The following is an 18486-nucleotide window of genomic DNA, read 5'->3' on the forward strand; positions in this document are numbered from 1 at the left end:
TGTGGAATAGAGAAAAATGGAGTTTTTCTGAGTTTTGACCCAGGTTTTGGGGGTGTAGACTAATAGAGAATGAGGTGCCTGCATGCCGTTTGGTTTAACCCCATTCAAGGCAGAGACAGGTCCTGAACTTTGGTCACAGGGCCACATTTATGTAAGGTACTGTGATGTTTGGGTCACGTTTTTGTTTTACTCTCACTTAGAAAAAGATATTGGGAACGTGACTTCCATATAGGAAGAGACCACTTGGGACAGCAGTCTGTGCAACTGTGGAGGAGCTGGTGTCTGTGATACTGCTGAACATAGGGATGAAAACAAAGCAAGAACACATGGAAAAGGACAAACAGGAGGAAAACCTTCCAACCAGGAAGGTGTGTGAGGGTGATGGCTTCCAAATCTAGTCAACAGATCATTGGAGGTTACAGAGCTATCACATGAAGTCAGTTGAACCAAAGCTCTTGATTTTGTTTTTAGTGAAAGACTTGGTGAGAAGATCATTATGAAATAGCAATTGCTGACTCTGGTAAATCAATGAAGTAGAGATGGAGCATATTTTAGGGGTAATGAGCTAAGAAACAGCAAAGATAACAGAAACTGCCTGGTTCTGAAGTAACAACAGCTCTTTCTCTTTTTCTGCTGTATCACTTTCTTCCTGATTTCTGTTTCCCTTCCCTTTCCTCAGCTTTAATGAGTGATTCTGAATTATTTCCACTATGTCACAATTGCCACATATAATGTCTTCTAGTTTGCTTCTAATATCTATTATTATACCCACTACTTACATGCATTAGAATGATTGCTCAGATAAATATCTTGCAACCTTCTGTATAGATTGGATACTAAAATCCTTGCTTTATTTAACATATTTACACATATCTATATTCTATATCTATATTCTATATCTATATTCTATATCTATATTCTATATCTATATTCTATATCTATATTCTATATCTATATTCTATATCTATATTCTATATCTATATTCTATATCTATATTCTATATCTATATTCTATATCTATATTCTATATCTATATTCTATATCTATATTCTTCCTGAGAAATCACACTACAACAGTTTTATCTCTTAGTAAAAGATCCCTTCCATCAGCTTAAACAAACAGTAGTGGAAAATGGAGGCACTGGATTAGGCCTGTATAGAAAGTGGAGAAAGTCTAATCTGAAATCTGAATTCTCATGTCACATCTCATTTCCAGTGCTCCCTGTTTGGGAACTGTTCTCAGAAATAGGAGCTGCACTGGCAGAAAAATAAAGAAGACAGAAACATCCTAATTTCAAAATTTCATGAACAGCTAGGGAAAAAAAAAGAAAAACAAACAAACAAAATCCACAAAAGAGCAAACAGGTGTAGTTCTCCCTAAGACCATAATTTCTCTGCCCCAATATTGCCATAATGTAGTGTAGTCATCGGCTGCCACTACCAAATGCCAAAGCCACTTGGGAACAGACAACTTCATCTGTCATTCAGGGTTATCTACGTGGTCATCTTGTGTTGGACCACTCTGTGGCCAGCCTCCTAATGCCAAAATCCCCAAATTTGCAGTTTAAGCATGTATTTCAGCCTACACTTCAGTCACTTGAGACATCCTGTGGGGTTTAAGCCAGGATGAGTAACTGGATGTCTCTGCATCCTGCCTCTGCTTTGGTGCAGTGTTTATAGAAACATCCCTCCTCTCAGAAAATATTGCTCTGGGGCACACACAGCCTGAGGACAGTAGGTCTGACATGCTGGCAAGATAACTGGAGCTCCTCTGTGTCAGTGTGGCTGAGTCATGTTCCCTGTCCTCCAAGCAGCAGAACAAGAAGTTGAACCCACACCACACAAGACGAAGCATTTTAGAGCAGGGTGTTAAGGCGAAATATGGGAAAGTGTGATCCTCGCTTAAGATCACACAGCCACACACTATTTGGTTCCTTCCCAGCCAGGAGCATGAGGGAGGTGAAGTTATACCTTGAGTGTGTAGGTTCAACTTTGTATTTGGATGCAACCATACCAAGGTCTGTTGCTACCAAGCAGGTAACTAGTACCTCCTTTTAGCTTCCAGCCCAAAGCTCTCCCCTGCACCTCCTGCTTTTCCAATCACTGCTCAGCTATTTCAAGGCCTTGCACAGAGGTTTGCTTTTAAGCAGCTGCACTTTGTTACTGCTTTTGTTGTGATAGCACCCAAACTCCTGGCCACAGAAAAGGTCTCTGCTGTCACAAACTGCTTCACTGGTTTTGCATTTCCAGGACTCATCCAGGTACTGTAAAGCTGAATGGCCTGCAGAGTTTCTGAAGGAAACCCAGTCCAGGATACCACTAGCCCTTTCAATATTTTGCATGTTTCATAAAAACCATGTGAGATGAAATTATTTATGGTCCTGGACACTCCTTGCTTTTGGTTTTGACCTTATCCTTCCAGTTTGCCTCTGCCACGAGGTTTGGTGGTTTCAACAGTTAAGAGCCAGAGCTTCCTGATTCCAGCTGTGGTACTAACCCCTTGTGTGGCCCTGGGTAAAGCAATGAACCTCTCATTGTGCCAGCCTCCCCATCAGCAAAATGGACTTTTTGTGCCACCTGCTCAGCCTCATCCTATGGCTGTTGAAAAGGCTGATTAATTTACATTTGTCAGGAGCTTTGATGAAGTGTGATTAGGATGATTAGGACCATCTATGAAGTTTGTGTATGAGGTTGTTACTTGAGAGTTTTTAGGAAAGAGGAAAAGGTCATGAACATGAAACAAAAAGCATCCTTTTCCTTGTGGGGGAGGGGTGGTGGCAGGGATGGGGGGAGTAAGGCAAACCGAAGGAAAAAGAACATTCCCAGGGCTGCCACTAAGCTGGAAGTGCCATTTTGGGACCTTTCAGCCCCAAAGCTGCCTGATCCACAGGCTCTGTGCAAGTATGGGAGCTTGCACAGGTACAAAACACTTCATTGGCTAGAGGCCTGAGAAGTGACTGAAGAGGCTCTGGAGCTGGCCCAGGAGGTGTCCAAGTGTACCTGGAAGGGGGACAGCGTGAGCCTCTTGCCTGTGGCAGAGCAGCAGACTCAGATTTCATGGAGGCTGTAATTTTGCCTGCTGCCGCCGCTAGATCCTAATAACCAAACCAAGAAGGGAATTTTTACGCCATCCGAGGCATTCTTGATCCCCCTCCGCATCTAGTGAAAACTTAATAGCGTGAGAAAATGCCTTCCTGTAGCGTGTTGTAAACCACATGCAAAACGGGAGCAGATGGAGGGTGCCTGTCCTCTGCCTGACTGAGGAGCTCCACTGAGATGCCCCTTGCTGAAGGATGGAAGCAGAAAGAAACAGCATCTTTGCAGGGTGCAGTCTTCAGGCAACGAAGGCAATGCCAGCAGAGACTGTAAAGGCCATGGTGTAATAACTCTTGCTGCTTGGAGGAACATGAGTAAAGGAAGAGGCAGAGCTGCTTTTCCAAAGCCTTTCCCCAAAACAGATGGTAGCAGTTAAGATTCCTGCAGGAGCCAGGAGCTGCAAAGTTAACACATCTGGAAGTTTCTTGATGCCTGAAGTCAGGCTGTGGCAAACAATGCTCGCTGGGCTGAGCAGGCTCTGCTTGGGTGCTTTTATTGCACTTGGACTCATTTCAAGCTCTGCTCTGTGATTAACTGCACTTTAAAAAATAAAGTTCAAAACACTTCCCAGGAAGTTCAGGAAAGGCAGAGTACTTCAGTGGTACCAGAAGCTCAGTGCAGTTTTCATTACAGTGGCCCCAGATGCAGCTTGCATTAGCAACAGCTTCATTTGACACAGGATCTTGCAATCTAATTTCATTGTGAAAAGGGTGCTGAGTGATATGGTGTCCCTCCTCTTCCCAAGCCTCTCCAACATCAGCCAGACATGACAGGATGGCAGCAGGTGTTGGCCAGGCTCTCTGCTCCAATCTTGTTTGTGCAGTTAAGTTTGGTGTCAGGCTGGGATTGTAACTGTCATCTGCCCAATGGAAACTATGGTAAGGAAGAGCCTTGCACCTTCTCAGTATTCTCCTGCTCATCTGCCTCAGGGTCAGCCTCACTCAAACCTACAATTTAAAGAAACAAAGAGAATCTTTCAAGAGAGGGGAAATTAGAAGAGCCACACTTGTGGGGCAGAAGACATTTTGGAGGACTGAAGCTATGGTCAGAGAAGTTCTTGTTGCCATATGCTGATGGTGGAGAGGCCAGAGGCAAGAGTGAGAAGGATGTTGAATACTTTTCATCTCTGCAGTAGGATGGAAAAAGGCTTGATCTCTTTGCTATAAAAACAAATATATTTCTGGTAGAGATGCTGTTATTAATGATGGAGGGACACAAATTATGCTGCCTCAGAGGAACTGGTGTGGATTGAGCAGAGACCTGGAAACCAGGGTCATGGTAACTCATTAACACGTAATGAAAGGGTCTATGAAGGGTTGGTGCACATCCCTCACAATCCTCACATGCAGGGCATCTGCATGTGATAGTGTGGACTAAAACTCACATCCACAGAAAAATTCCTCTGCAGCCAGTCACTCATAAACAAGGTGTGCACAAGGCTGTTCAGCACTGCCTTAGCATCCAAAGCTACTGCAGGAGCTGGAGAGGTACCTGCCTCACAATGTTAGCTTTGTGCTAACTCTCTCTCTGCTGCAAAAGACAGAGGTTGGTTTTGGTGCAAAGGTCAGCAGAATAAACAACAGAAGATGTGCTGAACCACTGGAAAATATCAAGCAGGGGAGCAGGGGGCTGCAGGCGCCATGTATTTATCTTGGCAGTCTCCAGATGTGTAGAACAGCACAGCACACTCAGACCTCTAGGCTGGTCACCATACAAAACCCATGGGGCCCTGACACCATGAGGCATTGCTGCACACCATGTGCTGAAATGGAACACGTCTGAAAACACCACCCAGATGGGTAACCATCAAGCTGGGCATGCTGCTAGCTTATTTTACAACACATCCAGAGTGCTGTTACCTTTATTCTCTGCTCTGTTTGCTTCCTTTTTAGACTGATTTTGCATCATGTCTCAAGTTAGGACGTGATTCTACAAATAGTTTAACTACTTGCTAAATTTCAATACACTGCAAGTCATTGTGTTGCAACCACAGCTTGCTGTTTGTAAAGCTTTTCACGTGTGCTGACACTGGCAGCAAGGATGCACACTCTGAAAAGCTGGGACGAGGGCCATGTCTCCCCTGCAGCAGCTGGTTGAGAGCAAGCTCTTCCAAACTCTTGCCTTGCACAAGAGATTTCACTGGGGGAGCTCTGGGCTGCTGTTTAGAATGCTGCTGTATTATTGCAGCCTTTGCACCTCCCCTCTCTTTTGTAATCTCAGCTTGGCTCTTCAGTTCATCCACAAACTCACAGAGCACCAAGCACCCTGAGGATGGGCATAGGGTTAGTGTCCCAGTGGGTGCCTGTAGGTCAGTGCAGCTGACTGAAAACTCATCATGAGAGCATGACACAGCATGTATGGCAGTGTGCTTACTGCTTGAAAAGAATAGCTCCTTCAATACAGAGTAGTTTATTTTTAGCTATGTAACCTTCATGCACAGATGCTTTACTAAGGTGAGGTGTGGAGCATACAGACTCTTGGACAATGCTCCTTCAGAAGTGGTCTCCTGATGCAAAGGGTCTAGAAGGAGGGACTCAGAAGAACTTACCCAGTTCAGTGCCACTGTAGGATCTGATTCCTGTTATTTTTCTCTGAAAATCCTCAGGCTGAATTTTTGTATGTTTGTCCAGCAGCAGGGCCACACTGCCAAGGAAAGCCACCACAGGTACTTTCTATGAGTAGCTACAGCACCATGCACAGCTGAGCCTGTGGGTGCTACCACAGTGCTGATAACCATGGCAGAAATAACATCAGGTACTGCTCTGAAACTGAGGTGCTCATTTGTAGCCTTTTCTCTCTCTGGCTCATCCCTCGTGTGTTCTTTCTTTTACCTGAAGCCCTGAAGGCATGAGTCTCTGCAGACTGAGGCTATATTGTATGCTGATGTTGCTTTACGTATATATCAAATAATAAATTAACAAGGACAGGATTTTCCTGAGATAGATCAAGCCTTTTACCAGAGGCATATATCAGCAATCACTATACACATGTAAAATTGCAGGTGGAGCAAGCCTGCACATGGGAATATTGTTCTTTGCAAGCAAGAAATTACCATGTTGTTTTGTTTTTCTGTTTCACTTTCCTCCTAGGAATTCATTTCTCCTTCCATGCTTTATCTTCTGAGCAAATTTCCTAGTGCATGGAGTAGAGGAATGTGCGTGGGAAACAGTGGGCTGGCAGCACCCCAGCTCTGCTGCACACCCTTGCACCGCCCAGGCGTAAAGCCCTTCCTGGCACTCACCAAAGTCGCTGTCACACATTTCACCTGTGAGTCACTAATGCATATGGCTGTTCATGTTGTGGCTTGTAGGTGATTAGTGTTTGTTCAGGTAGCTTTCTGGTTTTTATTCTTTCCCCTGCTTCTGATTCAGCTGATTTAGGTGGCTGATGGCTTCTTTGCTTGCTCACACTGCTGTTAGTCACAGTCCTGCTGTTAATCCACCATCCTTCCAGGGGTGGAGAAAGGACACGCAGAGACTGAGTGGTAATCAAGGACAGGGAAGTTGCTTTGTGGGGAGTCAGTCACCATGTGATTTCATGGCATCTCAAGCCCTGCTGGTGCCATCTGCCCAGGCATTTCACACCATGAGGTGCTAAAAAGGAGTCAAGGAGCTTTAGGGGTAAGATTGAGTTGCAAGAGAGCACCAATGCATCAAGGAAACAGGCTCTACTAGTTGTGTTGCAAGGTGAGGGATTACTGAGCAGGAGATATTCACAGAGCTGTTAAATAAAGTTCTGCTGCTTAGGCTGATTGGAGAGAGCAACTGCTGCTTTCCATATTGTGACCTTCAGATTCAAGGGCCATCCACAGCATGAGTAGACACCATTCCTGGTCTGATTGCTGAGGGAGCACTGGCTGCAGGGAGACAAAACAGGCAGTAAAACTTGTTTGGTCTCTCTGGGGGGCTGGTATGGGCACATTGGGTGAGATGGAATCCCTTCTCCAGCAGGAGCTGAATTGCCCAGAGGAGAGTCTGAGAATGGAGCAAACAGGCATTGCCCATTGCAAATGGTTTACATCTCTGGGGCTCATCACGCCATAGGCAGTTTCACTGTATTTAACCAAGTTTGAGGCATTTGGGAACCCTGCTACAGCAGTGGGAACTGCCCACATGTATACACAGGCAATGCTGGGAAAGTCCCATGTTGACCAGCCAACACTTACCCTAAAAAGCCCCCCCAATGTATACTTATAGTGTTTCTTGTCTCCTGTTTTCAGGAAGGGCTGGTGACTGTTTACCGACAGCCATGAGAGTCCTTCCACCACAGCACACAGACACAAGATACCCTAACGGTATGCCTGAGTTTTTCTTTTGATGTTTACCTGGGATTGCAGCCAGATGGGCAGTGCAAACTGGTTTCCAAAACCAGAATTTGGGACAGCACTAATCTAATCTGACCTCCTGTAAAACCCAGGTCAGGGAGTTTAACATGGTAATTCCTGCAAGGGAAGGAATTTGTCTTCCTGGCTGTGCTGTGAACTCTGCTCTGCCCAGCAATTTGTGGTTGAATTAGGTATATTTGGTCATGGATCTGGAGCAATGATGAGTTTTCTTCTCCCCTTGTAGAAAAAGGTCTGGTTTGTTGCATTATATTTTCTCTACAGTTGCACTCATGAGATGTTAACAGTTAAATTAGACTAGAGGAACCATACCCCAAGATAGAGGTGTAATTTGAATGTGTACAAATACATTATGCTACTAATAGTGCAACCTGCAAACTCTTAAGCAAAAAGGACAACAGTAACAGTTGTCGTGATTTCCTTCAGATGACCGAGTTATTTGTGCACACAGTTGTGATTCAGAAGCTGTGGGAGTTGGGTGCAGATGATACAAAAGGAAGTTTATAACTTCCTCCTTCACTTCACCCCTCTGACCCTGCTTCTCTCCTGCCTCCACTTCTGATATTATTTTGGTGATATGAAGAGTTGTGAGGAGTTGATGGCTCTGTTTCATGGGGTATCCACTTCTGAAAACCTTGTCATGTTCTCCCACAAGAAAATGTTTTTATCAAAGTATCTCATCTCTCACATAGTATAAGAAAGGCAAACAGGTTGGAGAAAGGAGAAGGCTAAATTTTCAGTGTCAGAGATCTCAGTTTGATCCCACTGCTTGTTAAATGACTGAAGGGGGATCACTCTTGGTCAAGTCTTTCCAGCACAAAGCCGCTCCAGAGACTGCTTCTTGCCTCTCAAGGCAAATAAGTTCATATGGAAATACATCACCTTGACTATACAGCTGTATGTGCATATTTTGTATATATCTAAATGCATATTTACTAGATTAATATATATATAAACCAATCCTTGCATATACCTGAGGCTCTTCAGTTTCAAGTAAGAGCTGTCAGTGCCTCATAGCTTCCAGTAGAGGTGATACACGTGTATACATACACATACACACACATACATGCATCAACTTCCCCTGTTTTCTCTTCCAAAACCTCCATGCCTTGTGTCTTTGAGCAGCAGGAAACAGTCATTTCCATCATGTTGGGGCTGGACAGACCAGAGAGAGGTGCAGACATAAAATAAAACCATCCTAATCACTTAAGAACAAGGAAAATGTCTACTTAAGCAAATATACACACAGTGCAGACCCTAGTAGAGCCTTACTCTATTTTAGTGTTAGTGGCAGAGTTTAGTTCATAGAGTAAGCTTATGTATTTTCTTGTCTTTTCTGGTTCCAAACTCAGACACTTATGCTCATAAACCTATTCTCCTTCCCATAAAACTATGGTTGCATTTTACTTAGGTCAGGAGTGCTCATTCTGTGGCCTTCAACACCTGTGCAAGCATCTGAGAAAACTAACCTATGACCAGTTTGTTTAAGTTACTAAAGGAGAGTTTTTCTTTCCACCAAGGCCAGTGAATTGAAAAAGGCTGAAGCCCTCCGGATTGGTTTTAAATTTACAGGTCAAAGAGCCAGAGAAAGAGTCTGAAACAGAAGTCAGGTGAGGAATGAACAGCAGATGCCATCTCCTCTCCTATTCATCCTCTTGCTCCTTCTTCTAACTCTTAATCTCATTTCCATTTCCATGGGCAAATGAAATGAGTGGGTCTCATCTGTGTCTAACAGAGTTATGAGGAAATCCTGTTGCAATATGTATCCCTTATGGTACATTTTGGCTGTGCAGGTTTTGTGACATTAAAGGATGGAAGAGTTGTTTTATTGAGAGCTGAAACATCCCAAATAAAATGAGGCTGTGCTATCTCCCTGCAGTAGCTGCTTGTGGCTCACTAAATATGAAACTCTCCCTAAAATGACAGGCTCAGCCTGGAGACTAGTGATCAGCTGGACTGGGTAAAAACAAAAACAAGGTTGTTGGTTTTAAGTTTTGTTGGTTTTTTCCTTGGCATCTGATGAATTTGGCCCCATGTAGAACATTTTGGAGCCAAGATTTTTTCCAAAGCTCTGAGATCACTACGTTGCCTCTTCATATATTTTCTTTTCTTAACAGACAGACTTTTTTTCTTTTAATATCAAACCCATAAGCTTGTGGAGACCTGCTCACATGCTCAACCTGGAGAATGGAGGGGAAAACCCAAACCAGTATTGCTGCATCGCTAATGGCACAGAGGCGCAGATAACAGCTATGGCTGCTGGATATTTAGGTTCTGCATTTAACCCACCTTTCCTGGTTCTCTTTACAGCTCACATTTAAACAGCAAGCACTTTCACTTTCCCAAGGTTTTTCCTCAACTGGGTTTTTGCTGTGCCTTTTTTTCTTTTTCTTTTTTTTTCTTCACCCCTTCTCATTTATGGCTTCAGAAACTGGGAGGTGGGGGGTGGGGGGGCGAAGCTTGGAGGAACCCAACAGAACCAAATATTTTTGGGCAGGAATTACATAGCTTCCCTAAAAAGCCATCTTGCTTCCTACTAAGAGGATGGGGAGGTAACAGAAATGGGAGGTGTTTTGTTCTGCAAAAGTTGGTAATGAACGTAGAATGTGAGTATAAGTCAGGAACTGGGACAAATTTCCTTGTTGTAGCCACTACTCTTTGAGGTGGGTCAAGTCGCCATCACTGGAGGTGTTCAGGAGGAGAGTTGGTAGGGTGCTTGGTTGCATGGTTTAGTTGATTAGGTGGTGTTGGATGATAGGTTGGACACGATGATCTTGAGGGTCTCTTCCAACCTGGTCTATTCTATTCTAATATTATTATCCCAGCTTTATATATGGATGTGAAATAAAGCATTTCTGAGAAAAGGAAGGACTTTTCAAAGGAGTTGACTGTTTCCTCTCTACATGCTTTTCCTAGGGCCTTGCTAGTCCCACAGGGTAGCAGAGCTGGAACTGTCACAGAGTATTCTTGACCTCTGCTCCTGGTGGCTGAGCAATCACTGTCCAAAACAACTCCACTACTGTAGGCTAGACTGTGGTCTTCACACCAGGTTGTGTTGTGCTTTATCTCAATGATCGGCTGTGTCACCTGCAGCAGTGGGACCTGCCCTCCTCAAAAAGGGTGAGGGAGCACATTAGTGACTAAAAATCCTCTTAACACAGCATCAAAAAGCCATGGCTGGTTTTATAACCAATTTACAGGAGAATAAAAAATATGAAAGCTTAATTATCTAGCATGCTTCCTTCAGCAGCAAACCAGGTGTAAAAGTTCCTGGCCCACCATCCTCTGGCTTCTGCTTGTTCATATTTGCTATCTTTTTCAGGTTAGCAGCCCAGCTGCAAGGCTATGCTTATCCACAGCCTCACTGACAGCATCCCCACTGGAGGCTCTGTACATAAAGCGGATGCAAAAGCCCCCTGGCTGTTCCCAGCACTTTCATGAGGGCAAAACCCAGGAAGCTAGAGTGCTTGTTCTCTCTGTTTCTTATGTTGGTAGCCTTTTAACTCAAGATTCTGAAAAAGGCCAATGACTCACTTCAAACGATAATCCCACCATGGGTTCATTGTTCCTGATAGTCAGAGATTCTTTAATCTGAACATCATGGTGCATCTGCTGAGAGGTTAAATCCATGAATACTGTCCAGGTTTCTATTTAACATTCAGAGGACAAACATCACATCTGAAAACATGACACTGCCTCTGTCCTTGCTCCTGTACCGGCTTACACAATTAAGACATCCATATGTGTTTGTACAATGCCCAAGACAAATAAGGGCTGCATTTCCCAAACTGCAGCCACAGCAGAGTTCAATGAATTTATAAACATCAGTGGAAAATTGCTCCACATCAATGGATTTCTCGCTTATGGGGGATCACAGGCATGTCTGGATTTCCTACTGCTATGAAGAATTATGGTTGTAATCCTACATGAATTGTTTTTTAGTGTTTTAACTGCATCTAACCATCAGGAAGGCAAGATAGTGCAAGCCGCACAGACCACGCTAGTCTGTGATCTCACTCCATTACACAATAGTTTTAGGAGCACCAGTCGTGTAACATTGCACAGAACAAGCTCCAAGGAGTTTGGGGGTTACAGACAGTCTGGAGGACTTATTTTATGTCGTGAGAGAGGGAAATAGAAGTGAACAGGATTTCAAAGTCCAGATTACCACAAGGCCAGCAAAACACATTCCTATAGCCTGCAAATGTATGAAGACATCATACTTGGCTCATTTTCTTTTCTCTTGCCTGTAGCAGCCACAGCTTCGGCCCTGCTTTATTTGCACTACATCAATGTCTCAATAAAACGTGACTGTGGGGCCTGATCCTCAACTAGAAGGTAACTTTCCTGCTGCCAGCACATCTGTGTGAATGCCAGCCAGGGCTCAGGCCAGCAGCTATATCCTGGGTGGGGGAGACACTATTTCCATTACATTATCTCTTTTGTTTATTGGCCTTTTTTTATTTCCCCTTCCCTTAGAGGCATTTACATTTCAGCCATAAAAAAATGCACAGATTCAGACTTGTTCTAGACTGAGTCTCCTCCAAAAAGTGTTTTAAGTTTCTACTCAATTTTGCATTAAAATGGATATGTATGTTTGTAGGGAAGCACTGTGAAGGTCAGACTGGGTGTAAATCCATTAAATTCAGTTGGGGTTGATAGCAGCACTGAATGGCTGCCAGGGGTAAGGCAATGGCAGACTGAAGGCTGTGGGAAGAATTGAAGATCTGGAGTAGGTGGGGTGACACTGAAAGGGTAAGAGAGAAAACAGGACTCTGAAAAATGGGTTTTCCACCCTAATCACAGGAAAGGGAAGAAGGAACAGTACAGTTCTCAAAGGGACTGCTTCCCAAGACACATAAAAGATACTTTGCTCTCCAAGCCTTTGCCAGTCCTTGCATTTCAGAACTTCTCTGCTGTTTCAGGGCTGACTCTTGGGCCTCATGCTGCTGCCGAGGATGGGGCTGGCTTGGCTGCCCTGGCTGATGCCTGCACTTACTTCTGTGCAACATGTGCTTCCTCCCTGAAATATTTTGGTCAAAATGAGCCAACTCACTGCAGCCCCATGGTTTAAACTCTTCAGACTGCTGCTACTAAAACCCATTGAGGTGTAAATACCAAAGCACATGAGCAAACTGATCTGAAAGCCTGGGTCCTTAGAAACTTGGAGAGAAAAAAAGCCCTGAAGATTTTTAAGAAACTGCATTATTTAGCAGTTATATTTTAGAAGGGTACTGATGCCAGGTTTGCTATCATGCCCATAGCATTGATAGGAAAACTAGCCCATAGGTTGCGAGGAAAACTCATTGTAAACCAGTCTGGAGCCCACATATCTTTTTCCTACCAAAACAGCTTCCCCAGTGTTTAAAACAATTGCCTTTTCAGGATCTGACAGGCCACAATCCAAGATCGTTTTTATCTACTGCATAACATCTGCATTTTTCATGCCGTTTGACTGGATTTTTTGATGATGCCTCATGCTTTTACTGGGCTTTGCCTTCTGCCATGGCAAACACACTTTTAAAAAGAAATCTCACTCTCATCTGTGTTCCCAATCCTTTGCAGAGCTTTAGTATTTCCCAGAATGTGTCCTGATGACCTTTCTGTACCTCCCTGGGAGATTTTGTGCAGCAGCCTCCTGTGGTTGTTTTAATTATCGGTATTGGTTTCCTCCTGAGTGAGATGACTTCCCCCTTCCTAGACAGATTACACAAACTGTTCCTTACCCAGACACCATGAGTCTTTCCACCCTAGAAATTGTCACACAGGTCCTTTCTGAGCCTCTCTTTCCATAAATGATACATGCCCAAATTTCTTAAAGTCTTGGTCATCTTCCTTCAGCTACATGTCAATGACCTCTGTTATGTCATGGATGTAATTTCAAACAAGCACATCTGCAGATGGAATTGAATTTGATAACTTTTTTCTTGTTATATAAATAGAAATATATACTGTAGTCATTTGTGTGTGGAACAATGAAATTACCATGATGGCTTTTTGCACCCCACTAGCATCTCTGACCTGATTTAAGGCAGGCCAGCTCACATAATCTCTTGCTCAGTGTTTTCCATGGAAAGGGTGCAGGCAAGCAATGAATGTTGAGCTCATGGGTTTGTGTCATGTGCTGTGAGACAGGAGAGAATGAAAGGGAATTCATGACACCTAACTGTGGTGCTCTACGTATAACCCTAATTACCCACTCTCTTTCTCAAAACACTGTTTAACCTAATTCTTTCCCTATGTCAGAGGCACATATTTGTTTTTCCCATGTCACTCCCTACAACTTTGGCACAAGAACAGCTTCACTGTAAATGTGGTGACCAGAGCAAAGGTACAGTATATGGGATGACCAGAGCGAAAGTACAGTATATGAGATCACCTTCACACTTCGGGTCATCTTCATGGGTATGGTAACAGAAGTGAGATTCCCATACTTAGACCAATAAATCAATGAGATTAGGAGCAGAAGCACATGAGATTCATTCTAATTTTACCAGTAAACTACCAGTTACTAAGTTAACAGTGTTCAGTTTTCTTCACAGAACAATTTCCTCCAGAAGATGATCTCCTTTATGTCCAAAATGACTTTGTTTCCAAAACGTCTCTCTCCCCGTGAAATGGCAACCTGTCTTGTGCACATGTCCTTGAGATGGAGTATATGCTCCTCACAACTTCTTTACCCTTACTTGACTGAAGCCTCCTCCCTGTGCTTATGATATACATTACATCCATGACACATGTGCTTATAATTAGGGGTGGCTACTTTCTCAAATCTCTACCTTCTGGAGGTCTGCTGTTGTTCTGTGTCCTGACCTGCTCCGTTCCCACATCCATGAACATCCTCCTTCCCCCACCCTCTCTGTGAATAGCTCATGACCTTGCAAGTGTTTGTCTTGCAACTTGTGTAGTTCACGGAATTATAGAAAAGCCCAGGTTGAAGGGGATCTCAAAATATCCTCTAGTGCAACTTTTTATATGAAAGGGAATCTAAATGAAAGAGTCTAGCACTCTGTCTAATAGCATCTTGAAAATCTCCAGCAATGGGGGCTCTACCATATCCCTGAGGAGGTTACAGCAGCAATTGATTGTTCTCAGTGTAAAAAATTGCCTTTCCTATGTTGTGATGAAAACTCTCCTGGTGCACCTTTCTTATTGTGAAGGTCATGGAGCAATGCAACAGGCTGCCCAGAGGGGTTGTGGAGTCTCCTTCTCTATCGATCTTCAAAAACCTCCTGGACACATTTCTGCATGACCTGCCCTAAGCAGTTCTTTGCAGGGAGGTTGGACTTGATAATCTCTGAAGGTCCTTTCCAACTCCTAGTATTCTATGATTCTATGGGTTTTGTCCCTTTTCCATGTGTCCCCTTGTGAAAAGAGACCTCTTCATAACCACTCAAGTATTAGAGTAATGTGGTGAGATGTCCCCCTGGGCCTTCTCTTCTCTATGGAAAAAGGACCTAACTCCTTCAGTCTTTCTGCAAAAAGTCTCTGTTTGTAGCATCTCCCACTAGGGATGCCATGTTTACACAGACCCTCCTTGCACAGCCCATGTTTATTGTCTGTGACCCTGCCACTCCCCCTTGTTTATATTCTGTGGCCTGTATTTATATCCTATGACATCTGAGGCCCTGATGCCTGTCCATGTTTTTGTCTTCCAACATCTGTCGCTCCGTGCACTTTTGCTGAAGTTCAAAGTTTAAAATGAAATGTAGTCATAAGAGGAAGATAAAAAAAATACACAAGTGAAATCAGACACCTATGTCCTTGCTTACTTCTGCTGATGTACTTGATAGGAATTGATCTTTCCACCCGCCTTGATATGCAGCCAGTGGACCCTTTGTACTGTGTGGGATGCAGAGATCAAAACAAGCACATTTTAATGAGCTCATTTCTAACAATATTTTGAAGCTGTCTTTTTCTAGTGCATCTCCTAAATTCTTTCTGGCTATGCTTTGCACTACTCTCATTAGAAATGTACTCTTTCAGTTAAGCTGCTGATGTTGCAGAGAAAGTTACTGCCCTCAGTTGGAAGCTGAAATAATTTGAGGTGCCTAAACTCACATTTATCCACAGGCACATAGTTAAAACTTTCAAATTCATGTTGACCTTTTTAAGTCAAGCAGCTCACTAAACTTCAAGATCTCATAAAAAAAATTCAGTTAGAGGGAGAAAATTGAAAATGGGCTCATATATTTTTATACTGGCTGGTTTGCTGCAAAAAACTACAAAATCCTACTTCCCTGAACACAGGAGTGGTAAGTTACTGCTCATGCATACCTGGCTTTATTTTAATCATGGTCCCAAACCATGTGAGTTCTTCCTAGGTTTTCTCTCCTGAGCCCTATCCCCAGAAACACTTGGCTATGATTTCTCAGGCTGTCCACCTGCCTTTCCTGCAGTTTCAGAACTGAGACTGCTGCTTAGTCTCAGGCTTGTCCTTTGCTCTGTTTGCACAATGAGAGTCCAAACAATTCATGGAAAAATTTCTTCACTGTGATCTGTTAAATTCCCATGTTAGCAATGCCTTTCTCTGTGCTTACATTGGGCTTTTAAGGCTCCTGGTTTTCTAAAGGGCCTAATGACATGTCATGGTTAAATTAAACAACGGCTGGGGAGGACATATTGGCCAGGAGCTTTTACTAAGCCTCCATTACAACTTTCTGTTTTCACAGTCAAGCTGTGCAGTGCCATCCCCTTCCCCGTGCTGGGAACCTACTCGAGAGGCTGCAGCAAAATCTGTTCTAGTATCTCATTACCTCGTGATTGGTGCCAACACTCCCAGAGCTGCCAGAGCAGGCTCTCCTATACCTGCCTCCCCCGGTCTTTCCCCTACATTACACTTTCTATTTATGACTTTTGTGGGGCTGAAAAGGGGGATAGACTGCTCTCATGAGATAGATCTTACACAAGGACATCACGAGAGGGCTGGGGCCAAACGGTTACTGCAGCCACTGTGGTGTCTAGGGGGGTTGTCCACAGCCCTGAGGACTCAGGGAGTGGAAAACACCAGATTTCAGTCAGACATGAACTGTGACTGTAATGAGGATAATGGCCTGTGCTTTAAAGAGCTTGAATTCATCAACACTTGGACTGTGTTCTGCTGTCAGACTCAATTAGTACTGTTACACATCATCCTGTGATTTGACTTAACTCACAAATTGTTACTTTCCATCCCACAATGATCTGCAGCTAGAAATAAGTCAGGTTTCATGAGCGTGTGAAGGGTGAACGCTCAAAGGTGTCATGCATGCCACAAGTCATGCATATCACACAACACCACTCACTTGCCCCTCCTTGGTGGAGGCTGAAGGTGCATAGTGTCACAGAATCACAAAATGGCAGGGGCTGGAAGGGACCTCAAAAGATCATCCAGTCCAACGACCCTGGCAGAGCAGGATCACCTATACCAGATCACCTTAGACCCACACATCCAGGTGGGTCTGAGGAAGGCTAAGGGGGCGGCTGAGGGACTGGAACATTTGTCTGATGAGGAAAGTCTGTGTCCTTTTGGTGCATTATTGCCAAGGCTGTAGCACACTAGCACACACACTATTAGAAATGCACCTTTTGTTTCATCAAAAATACAGTGTGCAGCCATGGTTTTTACTTTTTACTATGCTTTACCCACACACTTCCCACCCCCCACCCCAGACTGTATTTTTGTAAAAACAAATGCATGTGCTGTAATCAGTCCTTTCACACTTGTTTTTGATAACTTATTGAGACTGAGCTCTTTATTTTCTTTTTTTGTCCACTGCTAACTAATTCCCATGACATGTTTCTTGACTTCTCTAGTTTGCCAGAATACTTTAACTTTTGACACCAGAACCGCAACAATTTTTCCAGGATCAGCTTTAGGCAATTAGTGAGGAAAAAATAGCTTCTCTGCTCCTACTAAACAGCTTCCTTGCTTGTACAGAAAAAAAATCCTTTATCCTCTTCCATCAACTAGGGAGCTCATGATGTCTGAGAGGCTCCCTAAATCTTTCCAATGTTGCTGTTTTTCAGAGGCAGCCTCATTAAAACAGATGGTCAGTGCTCTTTGCTATGAAATCTGTAATCTTCCTTCCCTCTGATTTAAAACACAGGTTGTTTGAAAGACCTCAGTTTAGGTCTCTCTCTCCAAATGATTCTAGATGACAGCCTTATCTTCATCATTATCTATCATTCTGCCAAACTTTGTGTCATCTACAGTAAATTATGTCAGCAATGTTTCTTGTATTTGCTTTCAGAACAGTGCAGAAAATGTTGAATAGCATCAAGCACACACTGATCCCTGCAGTTTGTCATTAGGTGATTCCCCATTGACAGTCACTCTTTGAGACCTATAAATTAGCGTGTTCATGATCCAATTAATGTGTGATTTATTGATGTTGCATGCTGTTCTTTGTAATTGCAATGCTTCAGGAGTACTGAGCTCTAAAAAGCTGTGTTTACCATCATCTCTCAATTCTGCAGTCTCTCCAATAATTAAATCAATCTAGCCTGAAAAAGACAAGGAGTCATCTGCCATTCATTATGTTCTTTTTGTTTCCTTCTTTGCTGAGCCTTGCTAATGGAAGTATTCCCATTATCTTGTCCAAGAGTGGCAGGGTATCTGGTCTGTAGCTACGCAAATAATCTTGATTTCCATGTGCTGCTGCCTTCATATGGGCCCATTTCCAGCCTTCTTGAACTTTCCAGCTTTTCCAGTGTTTATCATCAGTGTGCCAAGTCTCCCTCCTCTAACTCCTTTGTGGCTTTTGATTTCAAGTTACCTGGACCTGCTGATTCTCAAACATGTTCACCATTGTGCTGGTAATGGTCTGGGAAGCCGCAGAAACCTACTGTTCTCTTTCTGGCCAATACATAAGTATTTATTGAATGTTTTCACTTTCTTCTGTGGAGCTCCCAAAAGGAGCTTTCTGATTGCAGTTTTACAAGGAAGTTATGAGGTCTGATCCCTGTGCCAAGTTCCCTCTTCATCCAGAGTGTTTTTGTCTGGATCAGCTCTATCTGAATATAAGTTGGCAAATATGACTGGCAGAGACTTGCTGTGATATAATCTTGT

Source organism: Dryobates pubescens, chromosome 3, assembly GCF_014839835.1.
Source record: "Dryobates pubescens isolate bDryPub1 chromosome 3, bDryPub1.pri, whole genome shotgun sequence".
In the NCBI taxonomy this organism is placed as follows: domain Eukaryota; kingdom Metazoa; phylum Chordata; class Aves; order Piciformes; family Picidae; genus Dryobates; species Dryobates pubescens.